Source organism: Choloepus didactylus, chromosome 1 (genome assembly GCF_015220235.1).
Source record: "Choloepus didactylus isolate mChoDid1 chromosome 1, mChoDid1.pri, whole genome shotgun sequence".
NCBI lineage: Eukaryota > Metazoa > Chordata > Mammalia > Pilosa > Megalonychidae > Choloepus > Choloepus didactylus.
In genome coordinates this window covers 166,490,896-166,507,011 of record NC_051307.1, presented here as the reverse complement: position 1 = coordinate 166,507,011, position 16,116 = coordinate 166,490,896, and positions in this window count along the sequence as shown.

The window sequence follows — 16,116 nt, the reverse complement described above, 5'->3', positions numbered from 1 at the left end:
AAATTGCTCTGCTTCTATGGGATTCATCATCATCGAGGTAATTCTCAATGACATGGTGGCCCCGAACAATTCCCAGGGGTGATGGGGGTTCATGGGCAGTGCATGTACCTTTCTGATGATGTGAGTTGATGATTCCTCAGTTACAGAACAGAATCTTTCTCCAGCCTTTGGGGAGAGAAGGTGCTCATGGGATCTTTGCTCAAAAAATGAGTGACTTACTACTTTCTCCCCCCAAATCTGTGCTATCTGAAGTGGAAGTAATCATGGACTTGATCTCTGTTGGTGCATGAGAGGGATACTGAGAGATTGGAAATGTTAAAGATCTCATTTTCTACTCCAGGCATGTCAGTGTGCAGAATTTTCCCCTCTTCTTCTGACAGAACACACAATTATTGAGCAAGTTCAATAGACCAGGCTCTTTGCTAATTCTTGTTGGTTATACAATGTGGTTGGAGATGGAGATTTAAAACACATGGATAAACAAGACTACAGTTTCTCTCTCAAAGAGCTCAGAATTTGGTGAAATGGACTCTGGCTTAAAGCTTCCCATGAAAGACATGATGATAGGAGCAGTGGACTTGCTAAAATACTCTTTCTCCTGCTGGTCTCAATTTCTTCATCTATAAATTGGAAAAATAAGGTTACTTATTTAACAAGGGTGCTGCAATCTCATTAGTCTTTTTGCGATCTCTCTTGTTTGTATTAAATGGAAGAACTACGTCTAATGGCTTTTATCCTTTTTTTTCAAGCTGGCAAAAGCTGCCAAGTTTAAAAGACACTTAGAACCTGGATTTTTGATCTAGACAGTCCTGCATTTGAACCTGGCCTTTTTAATTAACCAGCTGTGGATTTGAAAAAGTTACTTAAAGTTTTAAAACCATATCAGCTTATGGAAATAGTAATGCCCATCTCTTAGGATTTGGGGGTGGGGAATTAAGTGATATAAAATATTTCAATTATCTAATGTAGTGCTTAACACATAAAATACACTTGATAAATATTAGTTATTATTATGAATACCAAAAGATGCCTAAAAAACAGCAAGCATTTTCTAAATACAAAAACCATAATAAAGATGATTAGCATTCTAGGAGTTAAAAGAAGGAATTGTTCAGACACATCAGTCTTTTTTATGTACGATGTTAAAAACAACAAACATTTAGTTCTTGCTCATAAGTTTTCAGTCCCACTGTGGTGCAGATGATCTTGGTTAGATTCATCTGGGCTGGGCTAGACTCCAGGCTTCAAATTGGGCTCAGGTTTGCTCCATGGATTTTCATTCAGCTACTTGAATTATCTTCTTTTCCTGGCAAAGACTGGGAGTTCCAAGAGGTGTGGTGGAAGCTTTCTATCTTTAAAAAATTTAACTAGGAACAGGCACTGTCACTTCTGCCCGTATTCCATTGGCCAATGCTAGTTGCAAAGCCCAACCTAAAATAAATGGGGTGGGAAAGTGTACTTCTCTCACAGTGAGCCACAGCAAAGTAGTGGATGGAAGGAAAAATTTTAAACTAATACTGCAATCTACTACTCCAAAACAAAGTCTCTAAAAGGAGATATGATCTGAATTCTGCATTTAGAAAAGGATGTTCATAAATAAGTAGAATGGGGGAAGAAAAACTTTCAGGCAGGGAAAACAATGTAAGTAAAGTTTCAGATATGAAATTTTGCACAGAATGTTAAGGCAAAAATAGAGAAGTTGAGTGGATGCGGAAGATTGATATTTGTAGAAAGTGGAAGAATTTTGAAAGGACAGTGTGGTGGCTTGGAGTTATGTACCCCCAGTAAAACATGTTCGTTATTTAATCCATTCCTTTGGGTATGAACCTCTTGTAAATAGAACCTTTTGACGAGGTTACTTTAGTTGAAGTGTGGCACAACTGAATCAGGTTGGTTTTAATTTGGATTACTGGAGACATTTATAAGCAGAGTGAAAGACAGGGAGAGAGCCATGGGGAGAAGCCCAAAGTCTGTGGAATCCTGAGGGGAAAGGGGAATAAATGTCTATGTCACAGAAAAGTCAAGGACCAAGGATCCCCAGCAGGCAGTCCCAGAACACCACAGTCTTTGGGGTGAAAGTACTGCCTTTCTGGTACCTTGATTTTGGACTTCTCTTAGCGTCAAAACAGTGAGCCAATAAATTCTCATTGTTTAAGCCAACCCATTACATGGTATTTGTTTTAGCAGCCAGGAAGTATGTAGTATGAGTCAAATTGTTAAAGAGCTTGCATAGCTGGCTATGCAAAGTACTAGTTAACATTGAACTGTACTGAATTAAACAGGCACTTGGGATCCATGGAAGGTTTTTGGAAAGAGGATGGCATATATGTAAAGTAATATTTTAGAAGGTTAACCTTTATTTGGAGGCAGCAAGCCCAGTTAAAAACCAGTTTTGTAGAGGTTTACGGAACGAGAGCCTAGGGTAGATGTTAAGAGAATGGAAAGACAATGACGAATACTTCAGAGAAATGATCAAAAAGTCTATTAATTATGTCTTTTTTATCACAGGTAGCTAAAACCCAGTTTGAACTTACTTGTAAAATAAAAATATTTAATTGTAAAGATTTGGAGATGTCTCATAGACTGTACAAGTTGAGGATTGGAGCTGGGATCTCAGAAACAAACTAGGACCATGTTTAAACTCCATCAGATGTCTTTCTTATTTCTGCCCTTCTCTTCATGTTTGCTAACTGTTCTTCTCCCTCTCTCTTCAGTCAGGCTTCCTCAACTTCTTCCACCCATATGGTAGGCATCCTGGCTATTGACAGTTCCCATATTTCAGTTCAGACACCCAGAAGGGATTGAACCAAGTTCTTAGTTCCCAGTGACACATCATGACTGGCTTAGTTTTTGTCAGGCTCCCATCTCTGGTGTGAACAAGAGGCACAACTTCTTGAATAAAATAGCATCTCCAGTAGCAAACTTGTGAATGGAGGCAGGAGAGCAAATCATAATAAGGGACGCCAGACAGTTCTGAGTGGGCTCTTAATTCTTGGTGACTGTTTATCTTTATAGGGAGCAGAGGGCAGTGCAATAAAAAATGACTGTAAGGTTTTGATTCTGGAGAAGTGTGGTAAAACTGAGAGAAATACAGAGTCTTTTGGGGTTGCTGGGTTTTGGATATGTTGATTTGTCAGTACTGAGATGTTTATGGGGGACAACCTGGCAAAACTGTCCAGCAAACAGTAAGATGTGTGACTAAAACTGAGAAGAATCCTGGAGTTGCAGTGTTAAATTTCCCATGCTCAGAGTTGAGAGATTAAATCCTGGGAATAAATGATCAGGCAGGGAAAGCAGAACAGAAGGTTAGGGATTGAACTTTGTTTGATATGACTACAGTTCATATCCAACAGGCTCGGGGAGGACATTGGGTCAAAGAATAAATGCCATGAGATATAGGAAGAAACCTAGAGTATATGGTCTCCCCAAAGGCAAGGGAGAAACGTTTCAACAGTGAAGTCGACGGAAAACACTATACAAATTCAGGAGAATGAAGCTTGAGATTTAGAATTTTAAGTACATTTAGCAGTTTAAGCAAAGCAAGCAGCAAAGTAATTGTTTGGATGATCTCAGCAGCAAGTCATAGAAAACCCTGATCTTTCTGACTGTTTGAATAAGGATATTTATTATCGTAGAAAAAAGTCCTTGGGAAGGACAACCACCAGCTGTACTTGCAGGAATCAAGTCATTGAAGTTTTTGACACTAGAAGGGTAAAATTCAGGGGCAATGGACTTTTCCCAAGTGCCCATAAAATTGTATCTTATTTGTTCAGTTAGGAGGGCTTGGATAAAACCCTCATTTGTCATGACTCATGAATTTAACTTAATATTATTATCTTACTGATTAGAAATCCAAAGATTGCTGAGAGCTCCAAGCACATTGTGGCAAGATGGCAAATATGTGGCTTTATTATGGACCCTCACATGAACATGATGAATGAAAGTTTTCTAATATGTGGCTTTCCTCCAAAGAGACATTACCAACACAGTCAAAATGCCCTTGGTATCTTCCATGCGGTCACTGTATATGTTGCATATGCAGAATTAGGTATCACTTTCTTTAAATACATCCCCTTGGAAGGTGAGGCCAGTGGTCAAGATATAACTATCTAACAGAGAATTCTGCTCTTCAGTCAGTAGTATAAAACAATATTTCAGAATTGTCTATAATTTACCATTGAAAATTAAACTGAAGTCAGTAGGACTTCACCTGTTTTGTCCTTGGCTATTAAAGTTTTCTTCCTTTTCGTAATTCTCTCCCAAGCTTCTTGAGTAGGGATATGAATTAGAGTCATAGGAACTTCAGGATGATGTAAGCATAAATTGTCATTTGTGTAACATATCCTATACGTCTGGATTTGGGAATTACCTGGAATCCTTCTGTAAAGTCTATTCTAACAACAACAGTAACAACAAAAAAGCCTACACATTGGACTGGAGTCATTTATGTGAAGGCCAAAACACCAGGATTCATTCATTTTTACATGTGCCCCCTTCTAGTTGCTTCTTGCCTTGCTTGGTTGCTGTGATGGTTGGGTTCATGTGTCAACTTGGCTAGGTGGCCTAGCTGTCTGGTCAAGCGGGCACTGGCCTGACGATTCCTGTGAGGCCATTTGAGGCTGGTTGGTTTGTCGGATCATCAGTCAATTGACTGCAGCTGACTGAAGACTCATCAAGGGGCGTGCCTTCCACAGTGAGAGAATGCAATTGGCTGGATTTGGTCCGGGTGATTAGTTGGAGGCTTATAAGCCGGACGGTTAGAGAACCTTCACTTCTTCTTCAGCTGCTCAGTGAAGCTTTTCCTGGGGAGCTCGTCGAAGTTGCCAGTTCGTTTCCTGAGGAGTTCGTCAAAGTTGCTGGTTCGTTTCCTGAGGAGTTCGTCAAAGTTGTCGGTTCGTTTCCTGAGGAGTTTGTCAAAGTTGTCGGTTCGTTTCCCGAGGAGTTCGTCGGACGTCTTCCTTGGAGTTGACAGCTTGTTGACGGCTCTGCAGAATTTGGACTCGTGCGCTCCCGCAGTTGCGTGAGTCACTTTTACAATTTGATAATAAGAGACATCTCTCATTGATTCTGTTTCCAAGGAGAACCCTAACTAATACAGTTGCATTATTTTCCTTTTAGGGAACTAATTCAGCACAGCAATTTCAGGTGTATACAGCTGGGATAATTACAGTGAGTACCAACTTAAAATACCCTATCAGTGTTTGTCTTGGTAATTTGATATGTACAATAAAATTAACATTGAGAGTTTGAAACTTCTCATTACTTAAAATCCTTCAGGGACATGTTTATACAATTGTCATGCTTATACTTGATGGATATTTGGTAGTTCAGGAATGGATGTTTCAAAATTTAGATATGTAAACATGGATCTGAGACACTCAATAAATCACACAGGAAATATTTTCCCAAGAGAACCAAGTAAAATCAGCAGAAAAGCATCCAGAGCATTTGGTATTTTTTAAGCCTCATGCTTGCTTTCCCTTATGTCTAAGTAGATTTCTTTAGATTTTTGGCATTCAGGTGAGTGTTGTTTGGTTGTTTGTTTTGGCAATGCAGCAATAATAAAAATTCAGGATCTTTTTCAAAGGTAGAAGTAGCAGTTACAGGATTCACATGATAGAAGCCATATCAAGATAGTGGAATGAGCCCATGCTGCAGTATCTTTTGCACAAAAGCTCTGGAAATAATAGAAAACTAAATTCTAAACACTCAAACCTATTAATTTCTCCACTTCCAAAAAGAAATGGAAACTCTTGAAGGACCAGAGGCTATGAAGAATTTCCTGAAGATTAAAATTAGATGTATAAAGATGAAGGAAGAAAATCACAGTTCAGTCCATTTTGGGGAAAATATTACTGTGAAAGATAGAAGAAGGATTCAGAGTGATCTGGAGAGAGGGGTGGGGTGGGGGAGAAAGAGAGAGAGAGAAAGAGGAGAGAAAGAGAAAGAAGTAACTGTACACATCAGGATGTCCAAGGACAAATGATAGGGTGATTAGTCTATGATTCCTCCCCATCTTAGGTCAAATAGCAACAGTGGGGACATCCCACTTCTCTGGGTGGAGGCAGAGACAGGGTCTTGAGTGGTGGATGATACACTGAAAGATCATTTAGATCAGCCACTGACGCACCACACAGAAGCATGCTCCATTTCTCACCAATTCTCACTGAAAGCAGCAGCTCTTAGTTATTCTCCCTATCTAAGTGGATTGCACAACAAAATCTCAACTAAAGGCTGATCACACAATTAAAAGTCATCAAACATTTTTATAAATACAATGCCATGCAAGGAGATATGAGGTTTAACAAAAGGAAGAATTTACACCTAAGGAAATAAAGGTAATAGAGAAATGACTCAAATCTTCTTTAATCATACTCCAGGTCTAGTTCTGTGTAATTATCTCAGCTTTACTTTTTTATTGTTGTCAGACTAACTTCCCTCATGGAAGCAAATGGCAGCAGGAGTAGCAGGCCTCACACCTGCACACCATACCATCCACAGCAAGAGAACATATATATTACAGAATTTCCAGGAAACATCCTAAGAAGCAAACTGCCTGGACCACTCTTGAACCAATTCATGTGCTCAGAGGAAAATCAGACACTGTGTGTTCCAGTTTGCTAATGCTGCCATTAAGCAAAACACCAGAAATAGACTGTCTTTTATAAAGGGGGTATATTTGGTTACAAAGTTAAAATCTGAAGGCCACGAAAATGTCCAAATGAAGGCATCAACATAAGTATACCTTCACCAAAGGAAGGCCAATGGCATCTGGAAAACTTCTTTAGCTGGGAAGGCACGTGGCTGGCATCTGCTTATCCAGGTTGTATTACAGCTCCACTCTGAGCTCCTGTGCATTCTTCAAAGTGTCTCTCTTGGCTGCAGCAGCTCCAAAATGTCACTCTTAGCTGCTCTGAGGTCCATCTGTTTGTAAGCTCTTTTTATAAGACTCCAGTAATTAAATCAAGACCCACCCTGAATGGATGGGGCCCATATTTCCATGAAAATAATCCAAACATTTTGCTCATGGTTGATTGAGTCACATCTCCATGGAAACACTCAATCAAAGGATTCCAACCTAATCAGCACTAATACATCTGCCCTCACAAGATTGCATCAAAGAACATCACATTTTGGGGGACATAATACCTCGAAATCGCACACTGTGCTAGCCTTGGATTACCTGGACCAAGTATGATGTCAGAGAGGAGGGGATTGTCCTGATTGTTTTAGACCAATCAGGACCTATTACTGGAACTGGAAGTGAGGTTTATTTCAGCCAAACCTCATGACTGCTTCACAGTGAGGAAGGGGTGTGTAAGAAGAAGTAAAACAAAATAGAATTACTATGGCTAAGAGATTTAAAATACAGTTGGGAGGTCATTCTGGAAGTTAATCTTATGCAGATCTCATCCAGATACCACAAACTATCAAAGTATGCAGAGCCTCAAGCAACAGTCCTCAAAACCTTTAGGACATCTGGCTACCATAAACAAACCAGAAGATAAAGACCTCCATAAACTATTAACTTGAAGGACATTTGGAGTACCCCAAATATCCACCACCAACAAACAACTTATCTAATCTTTTTCTTTAAAAATCCTTGCCTGGAAATGCCAAGAGGGGACACTATTTGGGTTGCTACCTGAATCTGTGCTCCCTGAATTGCAATTCTAAGACACCCAAATAAATGACTCTATTGCCTTGCAGATTCATTTGTTATTTATTGGTTGATAGGTGCAATAAATGTTGGGAAGACAATAAAATGTCCATACAGATTGAAAGAAATATCAACAAATTATACTAATTATTCAAAAACCTAGACTAAAAATATAATTTTTTAGGGAAATACAAAATGTCAAAACTATACTCAAAATAAGAAAACTTAAATAGAAGTCACAAAGATGTAATCCCTCAACCCCCAGATGTTCCTAGATCTAAACAGAAACGTTATACTAAATTTTCAAAGAATCAATCACTCCCATTTGATAAACCTTCCAGAACACAGAGAAACATTATAAACTACTAACCCATTTTATTCAGCTAAGAGAACCCTGATAACAAATATAATAGAAAAAGAAAAGAAGAGAAAAAGAAGAGAATAATATGATATGACCAAATAGTGTTTACTCAGGATTGCAAGGATAGTTCAACAAAAACAAAAGCAAAACAAAATAAAAACAAAAACAACTTTCATGGTATCAGCTGAGATCAAGGGTATGAAGAAACAGTTTCCCCACTTATTGGAGAGTCAGTTGGTTCAGCTAGGTTGGAAAGCAGTTTGTTCATCTCTATTAAGTTTAAAGTGTCCACATCCTACATACCCTAGAGACTTGGAAATTCCACTGCTGGGTAGAGAAATTATCATTTTCACTCAGTGATCTCCATAATTCAAGTGCATTATTTGTAATGGTGAAAAATTGGAAGCAGCCCAAATGTCCATTTGGAGAGGAACAATCAAATAAATGATGGTACATTCATACTATGAAATACTAGGCAGTAATTAAGATGAACGAGACAGATCATGTACTGATATGGAAAGATCCTAAGAAAAAAGGTTGAGCGAAAAAACAAGTTGCTAATCAACAGTATTGATGTAAGATCAAAGAAAGTAATATACTATATAGCTACAGCTACATATAATCTAGGTAATGCATAGAAAAAAGCCTGATGCAGTGCTGTTCAATAGAAATATAATGCAAGAAACAGGTAAAATTAATTTTCATAATATATTGTATTCAATGCAATATAGCCAAAGTATTATCCTTTCAATATATAATCAATATAAAAATTAATGAGATCAAACAAAAAATAAATAAAATTTAAAAATTAATGATACAATTTACATTCTTTTTTATATTAAGAATTTAAATTCCTGTATATACTTTACATTTACAGCACGTATCAGTTCGGACCAGACACACTTCAAGTGCACAGTGGTCACAGGTGGTTTGTGGCCATCACATTGAACACCACAGGCGTGAGAAATTCACAGCAACCTGATAACTGTGTTTAATCCAAAGAAGAAAGTGGTCTAGGTTAACATTCCCTCAATCTTTAGTGTCTGAATGTTTTGCTGCCAATAAAAGTATTCATGTGTTAGTTGTATAGTTAAAAAGAAACACATTTTTTAAAAGAAAAAATTAAGTGGTCACCCTTTAAATAAATGGCAGTATTACCATGGTGTAGAATATTATTTAGCTGTTTAAAAGGATGAGATAAATCTATTTTTACTTCCATGGAAATATGCCCAAAATATATTGTTCAGTTAAAAACAACTTGCAGAAACATCTATAGTGTGCTACCACTTGTGTAATGAGTATACATATGTACATTTGTGTGTGTGTATATCTACATATATATATGTATATGTATATATTTGTTTTAGTTTTCTAGGCTGCTTAAAGCAGATACCATGAAATGGGTTGACTTTAAACAGTGGGAATTTTTTAGCTTACAGTTTGAGGCCATGGGAATATTCAAATTAAGGCATCATCAACGTGATGCTTTCTTCCTGTAGGCTGGCTGCCAGTGATCCTTGGTTTCTCTGCCACACGCAAGGCACCTGGCGATGTCTGCTGGTCTCTCCCTTCTCTTCTGGGTTCCACTGATTTCAGTTTATTGCTCCCGTGGCTTTCTCTCCTTGTCTGAATTTCGTTGTCTTATAAAGGACTCCAGTAATAGGATAAAGTTTCATCCTGAATGAGGTGGGCAACACCTTAACTGAAGTAGCCTCATCAAAAGGTCCTGCTTAAAATGGGGCCATACCCAAAGGAATGGATTAACTTTAGAACTTGCTTTTCTAGGGGTAAATACAGCTACAAACAACCACAATATTTATATGTTTGTGTGTGTGGATAGACAATAGATAGAGATGATGAAGGAAGGGAGGGAGGAAGGAAGGAAGGAATTTGGAAGGGTATACACAAAACTGTTAACAGTGAGTGACTCAGAAATGAAAATAAGAGATGAATGGGAGAGAGGGATTGAGTTTCATGTTTAACATCTTACATTATTTCCTATAATGTATAAACATTTTACACCAAGCAAGCATGTGTCATTTTTAGAATTTATAGAAATAAAATGCAAATTAGAAAAAGAAATTGAATAGAAATAAACCAAATTCTAAAATTATTGTTGGAGGGATAGGGTTGCTTCAGGCAGGTATGGATGGGAAGAGGGTAAAAGATAGTCTGTGTGTGTGTGTGTGTGTATTTGTATGCCACATGGGTTGGTGTGGGTTATAGTCTAATTGCATATTATTAGTCATATTGTACATATGAGCCTATTTTCTGCCTTGAGGCTGTCATCCTGGGACTCTTCCCAGGCACCCACAGTGTGTGCCCCTGAACAATTTAGGACATGTTTTCTGGAAGCAAAGTCAGGGTATGTTAATAAAATGGGACATGGATGTCCCTCTGTTGGAATCTACCCCAAAACATGGCACTGAGCTTTAAGGTGAGGATGCAGCTCATAAGTAGAAATATGCTGGTAGATCCTTACATCTAACCTGACTTTTGAAAGCTGATAAACTCATTCAAAAGAAAAATGATTGACATGGATTAGATGACATGGGGGTGCCTGTGCTTGCATTTAACAGGAGAAAATAGCAGAGGAAGGGCGTGACATGTTAAAGCAGAAAGGAATTGTAGAGCCCTAGTGGACATAGATTTGGTGTTTACCAAGCTTCTTTTTGGAGCAAATGCTCCCCCCTCCCCTTTCCTGGTCTATGCTGTTTGTGTGGTCCTTACCTGTCATCTATTCCAAGGAGAGAAAAGCAGCCCTGGTCAGTCCAATCACGGTTCTCCTTCTTTCTGGTCATGTTGATTAGTTCAGCATGGACATGTGATTCACACTGTGCAAATGAGAGGGTTCCTCAGAATTTTAATGGGATACAAGAATCATTCTCAAGCCTTTTTTTCTAGAACAACGTGAAAGAGGGGTCCACTAATCTCTAGAATTGCCAACTGTTTAGATAATCCTAGGGCTGCCTATCATCATCTTTACATCTAGGTCAACTAGGTGCCAATTTGAGACTGGAGCCAATACAGATGAGCCAAAGTCAAAGATGAACAAAACAAGACAATTTCTTATGATAGTAATTAAATCCCTGGATACAATTAGGTCTGAAGCCCTTTAATTTACCCCTTGAAACTTCCCATTTACATAAGTCAAAAAATTTCCTTCTTTGTTTGAACAACTTTAAGTTGGGTTTCTGTCATTTGCTACCCAGAGTCTCACAAATACATAAACCCTAGTACCACCCCCATTTTACATATTAAGAAAACAAGATCAAGAAAGTGTAGGTCAATAAACTGGTGGGTTACATATCCAGAGCTCCCGACCTCTAGGCCAGTGCTCTTTTCTTATCAATCTTGTTTCCTGAAATCATGAAACCAGCAGTTGATAACTGTACCCCATGAAAGGCCTTGTTCTCTTAATCCATCCCTGTGGGGCAGACCTATGGTGGGTGGGACCTTTTTATTAGGTTGTTTCCAGGGAGATGTGACCTACCCAATTAAAGGTAGGTCTTAATCCTTTACTGAAGTCCTTTAAGAGAGCGCACAAAGAGAGAGAGCTTCGAAAGAAAACACACTGGGAGAAGGAAGAAGGACATACAGAAACGGAGAGAGGCTAAGAGATGAAACCCAGTTTGTCCTGGAGATGCAAAGAAAGGAGCCACAGAAGCTGAGAGAGAAAGCCACTGAAACCAGAAGCTTAACCCAGGAGAGGAGGACCAGCGGACTTGGCCATGCACCTTCCCATGTGACAGAGGAACCCTGGATGCCAACAGCCTTTCCGCAGAGAAGGTATCTTCTTGCTGATGCCTTAATTTCATGGCCTTAGAATTGTAACTTGTAACTTAATAAATCCCCATGTTAAAAGCCAACCCATTTCTAGTATATTGCATTCCAGCTGTTTTAGCAAATCAAAATGATGACATCTGAATTTTTTATACTTAAAAGATAATCTTCAGTTAGGTTATTCATATGGGCCATGAGAGATTGGACCATTGTTCTTACTGCTCTACTCTCTCTCTCTCTCTCTCTGTATCCATGCCCTTTGTCGTGTGAATTGCTGTGTCATGTCCCTAGAGTAGAAGGAGCTTATTTCTCCACTCTATTAATGTTGAGTTTGTCTATGTGACCAGGTAACCGCTGGTCCAAGGAGAAAATAGAGACATGGCAAGAACTGACACCAATCCAAATCCTGGAGCCAAACCCACTTTATCTGCAGCCTGAAGCAGAACCACCTCAGACAACCTGTAGACCCACGTGTGAGGAAACTAAAGGCTTGATGTTATAAGCCTCTGAGTTGTGGGGTGGTTTGTTGTGCGTAACTATTGCAATGCTAGATGAGTAACTCATGAACCACAGAAGTGGGAAGGAGTCTGTAAATTGAATAGAAGTTTCAAACTAAACTCCCAACAGGAATAACCTGGATGTAAAAAATGGATGAGATCAAAATGTAGAAGCATAATTATATAGAAGCCTTTGTAAACAGAGGGAATCTTTATAATTTCTCTAAATCATTCAGTGACAATTTTACTTTAAAAAGTATTTATTGGGTACTACCAGAGCTGGGCAGTTCCCTGGGTTCCCATGTGTGCTGGTTTGGATATATTATGCTCTCCAGAAAAGCCATCATCTTTAATGCAGTCTTGTGGGGGCAGACTGATCAGTCTGTTGACTGATTAGTGGAAACTCTGATTGAATTATTTCCATTGAGGTGTGGACCCTGCCCACTCAGGGTGGTTCTTGATTAGATCACTGGAGTCCTTTAAAGAGAGCTCACACAGAGAGTGGAGAGGACAAAACTCCCTAAGAGAAGCTGAGAGAGACATTTTGGACATGGCAGTTGAAAGCTGACACTTAGAGAAGCTTGGAGATACGGACAGAAGGACGTTTGGAGATGCGAAGCTAAAAGATGAAGCCCAGAGTTGCCCTGGAGAAGCTCAGAGAGGACCTGCAGATGCTTAGAGAGAACGCCCTGGGAGAAAGAAGCAATGACACATGGGAGTTGAGAGAGAGGAGCTGAAACACAACTGGGGACCACACTTCCTGACAGAGGTGTTCCGGATGCCATCGGCCGTTCTTCAGTGAACATATCCTCTTGTTGATGCCTTAATTTGGACACTTTTGTGGCCTTAGGACTATAAATTTATAACCTAATAAATCCCCTTTATAAAAGCCAATCCATTTCTGGTATTTTGCGTAACAGCAGCACTAGCAAATCGGAACACCAGGGATGCAGCAATGAGCAAGATAAACATAGCCCTTTATCTTAGGAGCTTGCAGTATGGTGGAGGATCTAATATTGAGTTAGGTTGTCCAGTATTTAATATTCTGTGTATATAAAATGAAACAAATAGACAAAAAAACTTGGAAAAATGAGACACTACTATAAATCCCCACACAATGGTTATAAACATGTTTCCTGCAGCCCTCTCTACATGTAACCTCTTCTAACAGAATGTGGAAATACACATCTAAAGAGGATAAGGCACTTCAGAAAAATGGAACCAGTTAACCTTAGATTTCAGTGTTGACAAATGTTATGTAAACTTGTAAAATTGAGTTTATTATGGACATATGCTGAAATGAAGAATTATGCTATTAACTGCAAATAGAAAACAGAAGGGAGATCGTTATTATACAACAAAGAGACCTGGCCAGTAAGGCTTTAGCAACTTTTATATCCAGCTTCATTTATGAGAAAGAGATACTGCATTGACTATTCATAAGCGCAGAGAAAAGAATTCCATTGTTGGGATTACCTAACCCTTACATGATGATACTGAGATCCAGAAAAGTGTAATAATTTGCCATTCTAAGTTTCTGTAGTGAAACAGGGGTGCTCTATCAAGCTCTATTTAGACCTGTCTCTTCCTCTACCTGATGAACTTCTATACATTCTTCAAATCTTGATCTTGAGTTATACCCCACTTCGGCCTTTCCTGACTTCCACAAGTGGTATGAAATTCTTCTTCCACTGTAATCTGTATTCTTGTAGCACTTAGATATATGTTTTTTCAGGCCATATCACAATGAATTATGGTTGTTTAGATATATAATCCCTCTCTTCCTCACCCTACCAAATTATGACCTTCTGAGCAGGAGTTGCATGAGGCATAGTTGTTATGCATAGACCACACTACAGCTATATTTGCTCTTGCTTTATCCTTTAGCCACCATGTTAAAAAATTTGGCTCTTCCAGTCCTAGTTTTTAGGAAGTGTGGATGGAGGCCATGCATATTCAGGCCAACGGAAAGGCCTACTCATAAGACAATCAAAATAAATGGACACCACGGTTTGTAAATCAGGGTCTTGTGAACTTGAATATATGAATCGTTCTTTGACCTGGTAGTGCTGGTAATGAGAATCAACTTTTGAACCTTAAGATATCCAGATGCCTGGGATATTTTATCCCCAAGGATTCTGATTCAATAGGCCTTGCATGGGGCCTATGTGTATGACTTTTTAAAATCTCCAATTGATTTTTATACACAATGAATTTAGGAAAATATGGTCTAGCGCTTGATCTCTCCAATGACAATAAAATGAAAGCAGGAAAACTGAGGTCCACACCCCATTAGAGTACAGCAGATCCTCTTTGGTTTAACTTCTACCAGTGAATTGATATTAACCATTTCATACTTTTAACAGTTTTAATTTCCAAACAGCATTGGTTTGGGGGGGTTGAATGTTTTATGTAATTTGAAGGAATGTGAGTTGAACTACCCCTAAAAATCCTACCTGGTGACTTGAAATTCTGGGAACTTTGTCCACCTGCGAGCAGTAGTTGTTGAACTTTATATGTGGAGGTACTTAACAGATATAGTTCCAATGGAATATAAGATATTCTGAAATTTCCTGTAGTTAGCTCTTTATTTCAAATGGAACATGGGACATCACTGCTCGTTCTTCCTACTATGGTGCTCTTTTGTTTTTAAGATATATCAGGATGGTTCCAAAATACCAAAATGAGTAAGGCATGGTTTCAGTAATCAAATGCATTCAAGACCAGTAGGTGAATTGGTCATTATATTAACTGGGATTCTTTTATTGAGAGAGACACAACAGAAAAAGTTTATGCAAAAAAAGGACTAATTACTGGCCAGCCAATGTGCACAATTTGTGGGAAGGACAAGATCTTAGAGATGACTGGAACCTGGAGCTCAAAGGCCCCAGAAGCCTCCCCTTCTCTCTTGTCTGCAGCTCACCTCCAATCGTAAGCAGACTTCCTTCACAATGAGTGGAAGGGTGGCTTTCAGCAGCCTTCAGACTCACATCTCATCTGCTGAGGAAAGGAAACTCAGTCCCTCTGGACCCAAGATCCCAGGCTAAAGGCAAAACTTCGGTCAGGAGCCCATCCCCAGACTAAGAACTGTGACTAGGGACATAAGGCCCTGAAAAAATGGCAACTCTCTTTGGAATCTATAGGTAGAATAAAGGTTTCCCAGAAGAGGGAAGAGGCATGGTCTTTCAGGAATTCAAAACAAAAGATTTCCAGTACAGACATGAAAGTTAATATTACAATTATCATATTGTGATTTGCAGTTCCATGTGTATAAATAAATAATTTGCTATAGATAACAGAACAGCTAGTACTGTATGGATGATAAGAGAGATGAAAGATCCATAGAGGATAAAACATCTGTGTAAGTCTTTAGGGATGGCTAGGATTTTACTAGGAGGTGGATGGGAATGAAGAAATGGAACTGCCTGGTATGTGTGGGCAATAGCAAGAGAGCTTTGATTTCGATGTAAGTTAGAATAGTAGACTGCTAAAGAACTTTTATGCTTTGATATGAATTTGAATTCACTGATTAGATTTTAGGTTATATTAGATGTGTCACTGACATCTAATGACTGTCTAATAGCATAGTAGATAGAATACAGTTGGTACTCAATAAATACTAGTTTCATGAGACATATGGAATGTGATCATTAATTATTTCATACCGAACATGCAGTAAAAAGGGCTGTTGAAAGAGGAGCTGCAAGGATTGAGGACATGGTCCTGCAGATGATGAAGGGACATAAACCTCAGGCCTAATGGAGTGGCAGATGACCTCAGAGAGGAAAAGACATGCTTTTGTTGATGCTTTCTCA